Source organism: Dermacentor silvarum, chromosome 1 (assembly GCF_013339745.2).
Source record: "Dermacentor silvarum isolate Dsil-2018 chromosome 1, BIME_Dsil_1.4, whole genome shotgun sequence".
Taxonomy (NCBI): domain Eukaryota; kingdom Metazoa; phylum Arthropoda; class Arachnida; order Ixodida; family Ixodidae; genus Dermacentor; species Dermacentor silvarum.
Genome location: NC_051154.1, coordinates 405,523,240 through 405,529,239, shown reverse-complemented (window position 1 = coordinate 405,529,239; position 6,000 = coordinate 405,523,240). Strand labels below are relative to the sequence as shown.

Below are 6,000 nucleotides of genomic sequence, written 5' to 3'. Positions count from 1 at the left end.
GTCGACAGGTCCTGATGGCATCCCAATTATGTTGATAAAGACATTGGGCCCAAAATCTAAGAAAGCATTAAGAGAGGCAGTGAGCAAAATGATAATGGACGGTAAAGCCCCTGACGGGTGGAGACTGAGCAGGATGAGCATGATATATAAGGGAAAGGGGGACAAAGCCGACATAAACAACTACCGTCCCATAACAGTGACGTCAGTGGTTTACAGGGTGGTGATGCAGATTATAAAGGACAGACTGCAGGCATGGGTGGAGAGCGAGGAGGTGCTGGGGGAACTACAAAATGGGTTCCGAGAACAAAGAAGGTTAGAAGATAATCTGTTCTCATTGACACAGTGTATTGAAATAGCAGAAAAGGAACACAGGCCCCTATGGCTTGCCTTTCTGGATATCAAGGGAGCCTATGACAGTGTAATCCAAAAGGATTTGTGGGACATACTGGGCACTCTAGAGGTGGAAGATGGAGTAAGAAATCTTTTAAAAGATATCTATAAAAGTAACAGGGTGCTTATAAAATGGGAAAACAAGGTATCTGGGCCTATAGAGATACAGCAGGGGCTTAGGCAGGGGTGCCCTCTGTCACCTCTGTTGTTCATGCTGTATTTACAAGGATTAGAGAAAAAATTAGAGAGGAGCGGACTTGGCTTCAACCTTTCCTATTCCAAGCAGGGAGAATGGATTAAACAGTCATTACCAGGACTGATGTATGCAGATGACATTGTACTTATGGCTGACAGCAAGGAAGACTTGCAGAGATTAATGGACATCTGTGGTAAAGAGGGAGATAGCTTAGGTTTGAAGTTTAGTAAAGAAAAATCGGCAGTCATGACTTTTAATGATAATCAGGGCAGCGAGCATAGGATACAGGAGGTTACGCTGGAGGTGGTGGATAAGTACAAATATCTTGGAGTGTGGATAAACAATGGGGCTGAGTACCTAACGGAACATGAAAAATATGTGACGGCTAAAGGTAGCAGAAATGCAGCTGTGATGAAAAATAGGGCACTGTGGAATTACAATAGGTACGAAGTGGTGAGAGGGATTTGGAAAGGGGTGATGGTCCCTAGTTTGACTTTCGGCAATGCGGTCCTGTGCATGAGATCAGAGGTTCGAGCAAGGTTGGAAGTTAAGCAGCGAGGGGTAGGTAGACTGGCTCTGGGAGCACACGGAAATACACCAAATCAGGGGGTACAGGGTGACATGGGATGGACGTCATTCGAGGGCAGGGAAGCCAGCAGCAAGATAGAATTTGAGGAGCGATTGAGAGAGATGGCAGAAAAGCGGTGGGCAAGGAGAGTTTTCAGTTACTTGTACAGGAGGAATGTTGATACAAAATGGAGGAAGCTGACCAGAAAACTGTCAATCAAATATTTGGACTGCAGGAGGGGTGCAAACCAGGAAACAGCGGTTAAGAAAAAGGTTAAGGAAACAGAGAGGGGTCTGTGGAAAACAGGGATGCAGACGAAATCAGCACTGGGCACATACCGAACTTTCAAGCAAGAAATTGCCAAAGAAAATATCTACGATAATTCTAGGGGAAGCTCTTTGTTGTTTGAAGCCAGGACGGGAGTATTGCGGACTAAGATGTACCGAGTCAAGTACCAAGGTATAGACACGTTGTGCTGTGCGTGTGGAGAAGAAGAGGAAACGCCTGAACACCTCATACTTTTCTGTAAGGGGCTTAACCCTACAGTGCAAGGCAACGGGGCTGATTTTTTCAAAGCATTGGGGTTTAGGGACAGTGAAGGCAAAATAGACTTTAAGCGGGTAGAAATAACCAAACAGAGGTTATCTGATTGGTGGATAAAATTAAGGCAGGGGTGAAATTTCACCCACCACAAAGTACAAATTATGTTAATAGCCATGGCTAGGTGGCGTATGCCACCGCCCGATTTAAAGGGTTCAGCCTCATCCATCCATCCATCCATCCATCCTGAAAACTTCCCTCGCTTGTACGTTCTGTTGGATCGCGACGTTGACCGTTCTCCCTCAAGGGCTGCAGAATATAGCGCCAACCTTCCCTTTCTGAAAACTAACCACTTAATATCGACGTTGTCGGCTCTCGACTGCAAGTTCCGCCGGCGTTTTCAGCAGTATCCTCTGTGCTTGCTCTGTGCTTGACGCTTTACTCAATGTGCACTCTGAGTGAGTGAGAATGTCTAGCCGCCGTCGAAAATACTGCATTGCACCCAGGTGCAGAACTGGCTACAGTCGTGTGAAAGATGCACCAAAGGCGTCTTTGCTCAGCGTTCCACGTGATGAAGAACGGCGAAAGGAATGGGAGAGGAACCTCAACCGTGCAGATAAGACACTGAAGGAATCTTGCGGGTCTATGAGTTACACTTCGAACCGCGATTCATAATTAGGGTCTTGTGCACCTTATAGAATGCAAAGAGGTGTGCATTCCTCGTGACAATTGCCACTGCTATCAGAAAACGCTGTTTCCACGATTCTTCCGAATTTACCACAGTACCTGACGAAGACGACACCGAAGCCCAGGAACAAAAGGAAAAGATGTGAAAGGGACGAAGCACCCGCGAAGAAAATCCGAAGCGCACTAGACATTAGCTATTCGGAGTTTTCACCGGCTGCTCCCGGCGCTTCCGGGATCATTCTTTATTTCGTTGTAAATAAACATTGTTATTGCATAAATGTAACCTGGTATTTTCATCCTTTCGATTTCATGTCGCATTAACGTTACGAAAGATTTAATACATAAATAACCAGCTAACCACCTGAAATTGTGCAGCAGTGAAGCCCGTTTCACATGGTGCAATTTTGTCTGCGAATTTGCACGTGCGAATTCGCAGCTGCGGAAAATAGGCCGCCGGCCCCTTCGTGCGTGCGTTTTTTAGATGTTCGGCGTGCTGAACTTCTCTGCGAAAAACGAGATGCGCTGGAAGCCACTGTAGCGGTGGAAACAGACGACCAATAGGAGGCGGCTCACTCATACGTTATCGCCAGTCAGAATGCTTAACGAGTATGCGGAAAACGCAGCTGCGGAAATCGCAGCTGCGAAAAACGCACTGCAAATTCGCACCATGGGAAACGGGCTTGATACCTAAATATTCAATTTCGTGAATAGATAGAGCAACGTGAAAATGTCTAAGGCGCTGCACGCCTTACCTGCGGAAAAAAAAAAAACGAAGTGGTGGTTAAATTCGGCGCGGTGGTGCTGGGAACGCGGATGCACGGTAGTTATGGGGAAACCACACTGAACATTTTATCGATCAGCTGCAGAAAAAACTCGAGTGTCTCTTGCTACCGTGACAGCAGCAGCCGTATCAAGCCTTTAACAGAACAGCATGCATAGCAAGGCTAGTTCATCCGTGTCTCAGGCTCAAAACATCGCCAACCCTCTGTAGATCAGCCGCAACAATAGTAATTTATTTCACTGCACACTGCGAAGGTGCACCAAAAGAATTTTCGTGCGCTGCACGTCGTGCATTTTATTTTAAGCCCGTTTCACATGGTGCGATTTTGTCTGCGGATTCGCACGTGCGAATTCGCAGCTGCGTAAAATAGGCCGCCGGACCCTTCGTGCGTGCGTTTTTTCGATGTTCGGCGTGCTGAACTTCTCTGCGAAAAACGCAGAGGCGGTGGTAGCCACTGTAGCGATGGAAACAGACGACCAATAGGAGGAGGCTCGCTCATACGTCTTCGCCAGTCAGAATGCTTAACGAGTATGCGAAAAACGCAGCTGCCGTAGATCCATGTGAAACGGGATTGCGAATTTCGCATCTGCAGAAATCGTAGCTGCGAAAAACGCACTGCAAAATCGCACCATGTGAAACGGGCTTCATACGGTGAAAACAGCAACACGCCATAGCTGTTTTACCGCGACGCGTAGGAAAGTTTCAGGTGACGCTGCGAACCGCGCCGTCTGTCGGCGGCGACACGAAGTGCGTCAAGCTCTGCCGCGTTGTGAGCGCACTACAACTCTTCTAGTACACTGTAATGATAGTATGGTTCTGAAAAGGAAATGGTGAAACGTCATCGAGGCGAGGCCCCGCCCCTGCACGGATTTGTTGTGAAAACAGTCGCACCCGCAATAAAGCATCGCCATGACACTGCTAGCCAAAAAAAATTTCAGTAAGTTTTTTATAAGTGGCTCTATCTTTTCAACCAACATAACAGTAAGTAGAGTCATGCAATTGTATATAGAAATAAAATGTGTTTTTGGCTATTTTATTTTTTTGCATGCTATACCTTTATTTAGTCGCTTCACTTGTTGCGCCAAAGGGCGGCGCTTTCGCTCTTATCGCTACAGCTGCCATTCCGTTTCTTCCGGTTCTTTATTCTATGGTTTCTTCCTGCAGATTGCGTTCGTCTGCACCTCTTGCATGTGCACGCCTTTGCCTTCTACTGTGCGCTGCAACATTTTGTTTCTGTATCGGCCGGTGGCTCCAGCGATGTACGAAAAACAGAAGAAAGCCCACAAGACGTTTCCGCGCGGCTCTGTGGTTGACGAGCACGGGAAGGGACAGCAGGGCCACTTTTTCCTGCTTCCAAGAAAATCGAAGGTAAGCACGCTTTTATGCAGTTATTATAGCGAAGATCCTGAAGATCCTTGAATGCTTGCTGCATGGACGAAGGGGTTAAGTTTTGCCTGTTCTTGGTTAGACATTGCAAGTCACCTAGAGCTTCAGAAGGGTACGGCAAGGAGCGCTGCGCTAGTGCAGAAAGCACTGTAAGCGCTCTTCGCGTTTCTGCTACGGCGCGGGGTGCATTTTACGTTGCGCAGCGAAATGTCGCAAAAAAAATTAATAAAGACGCCTGGTTGTGTGTTCTTTATCGAAGATTCATCTGCGATGTGCGATGTTCGTGGTTCGATTTGCGATGTTCCTACTGAGAACTAAGCAGGCGAGCAGATTTTGTTCAGAACGAACGAATTTACCTTCGGGTCAAGTCGCGCTGGCGCGCAATGCGTACGAAGGTTCCTACGTCGGCGCTGAGCGAGCCACGCGCTCCTGTGTTCGCGCAAAGTATTGCTCGCCTGTGCAAAACAAATTCTTCTATAGTAGGAAGTACTCGTAGACCGTTGACCAGTGGCTTACAACTTTAGACGATCGTCTTCCAGTAAACGGCGTTCTGCAGAACTGGGAAGACAAGGAGTATACAAAAAGGTTGAACAAACTAATCTGTCAGTGCCTTATTGGCAAGCGACTAAGAAATTCAGTGATTAATATAATTTAGCTGTAAGAAACTGATCAATGTTTTCAGACACCTGATGAGAAAGCAGCCTTACCAAACATGGTATTTTAATATAGTAGCAGTTAAAATAAAAATTTTGATTGTTAAATTTTTTTGACATATTTTTATCATAAATCCCACAACAAAATATAATAAGAGTTGATGTACATGAATTGAAAGCACTGTTTTGTAGAAAGAGTGCTGAAATTTGTTCCTGCAATTGCGTTGTGGGTAAGTATAAAACTTATATTACTTCCATTTTTTTCCAGACCACAGCTCCAGTACGGGTAACTCCACCACGTCTGTGTTTGGGTATGCGAAATGTGCTGCCTTCAGTCTTTCAACCGTTTTTTTTAAATTTTTTTTGCAGGAGTAATCACAGATAACTGCTGCGACAAACGATTTGCGTTGGTATAATTGGCTCATGCAAAAATAGCTTTATGTATATGCACCTATAGAATGTGCTGTTTGTACTGTAGATGCGAGATACTCAGGTCTGCAATATTCTTTTGTGTATTGTAGCTCTTGCTGCACAATTGTTGCTAATAAAATTGCAAAATAAAGCACATTTCACTGCCTGTTATTCTCCTGCCGAAACGCAGTAGCCACGCGGTATGCATGCTGGCTCACGCATCATAACGGAATCGGGTAAAATTTTAGCAAACACAGATGTGCTGCTGGCATTAGTTCAATACATGAAGTACACAAGCAAAAGGAAATCGTCATTACAAAAAAAAAAGGCTGAAAACGACAGCTGTTAGAATAATGCAGACTGTGGCAGCAAACGGAACTCGTGCTAG

General features: G+C 45.8%; 1 protein-coding gene across 3 annotated transcripts in view; it reads left to right on the top strand.

Moving 5' to 3' along the window:
- The first annotated feature begins 4,281 nt into the window (after positions 1 to 4,281).
- The window catches only part of LOC119437566 (mediator of RNA polymerase II transcription subunit 7), a 92,089-nt gene continuing 90,370 nt past the window's right edge, over positions 4,282 to 6,000 (top strand). For 2 of the 3 annotated variants that reach the window (XM_049660713.1, XM_037704572.2), the window contains exons 1-2: positions 4,282 to 4,530; positions 5,470 to 5,512. The gene's annotated coding sequence lies outside the window, so the exon portion shown is untranslated. The remainder of the gene's footprint in view (positions 4,531 to 5,469; positions 5,513 to 6,000) is intronic. The other variant, XM_037704573.2, reaches the window with a different exon arrangement.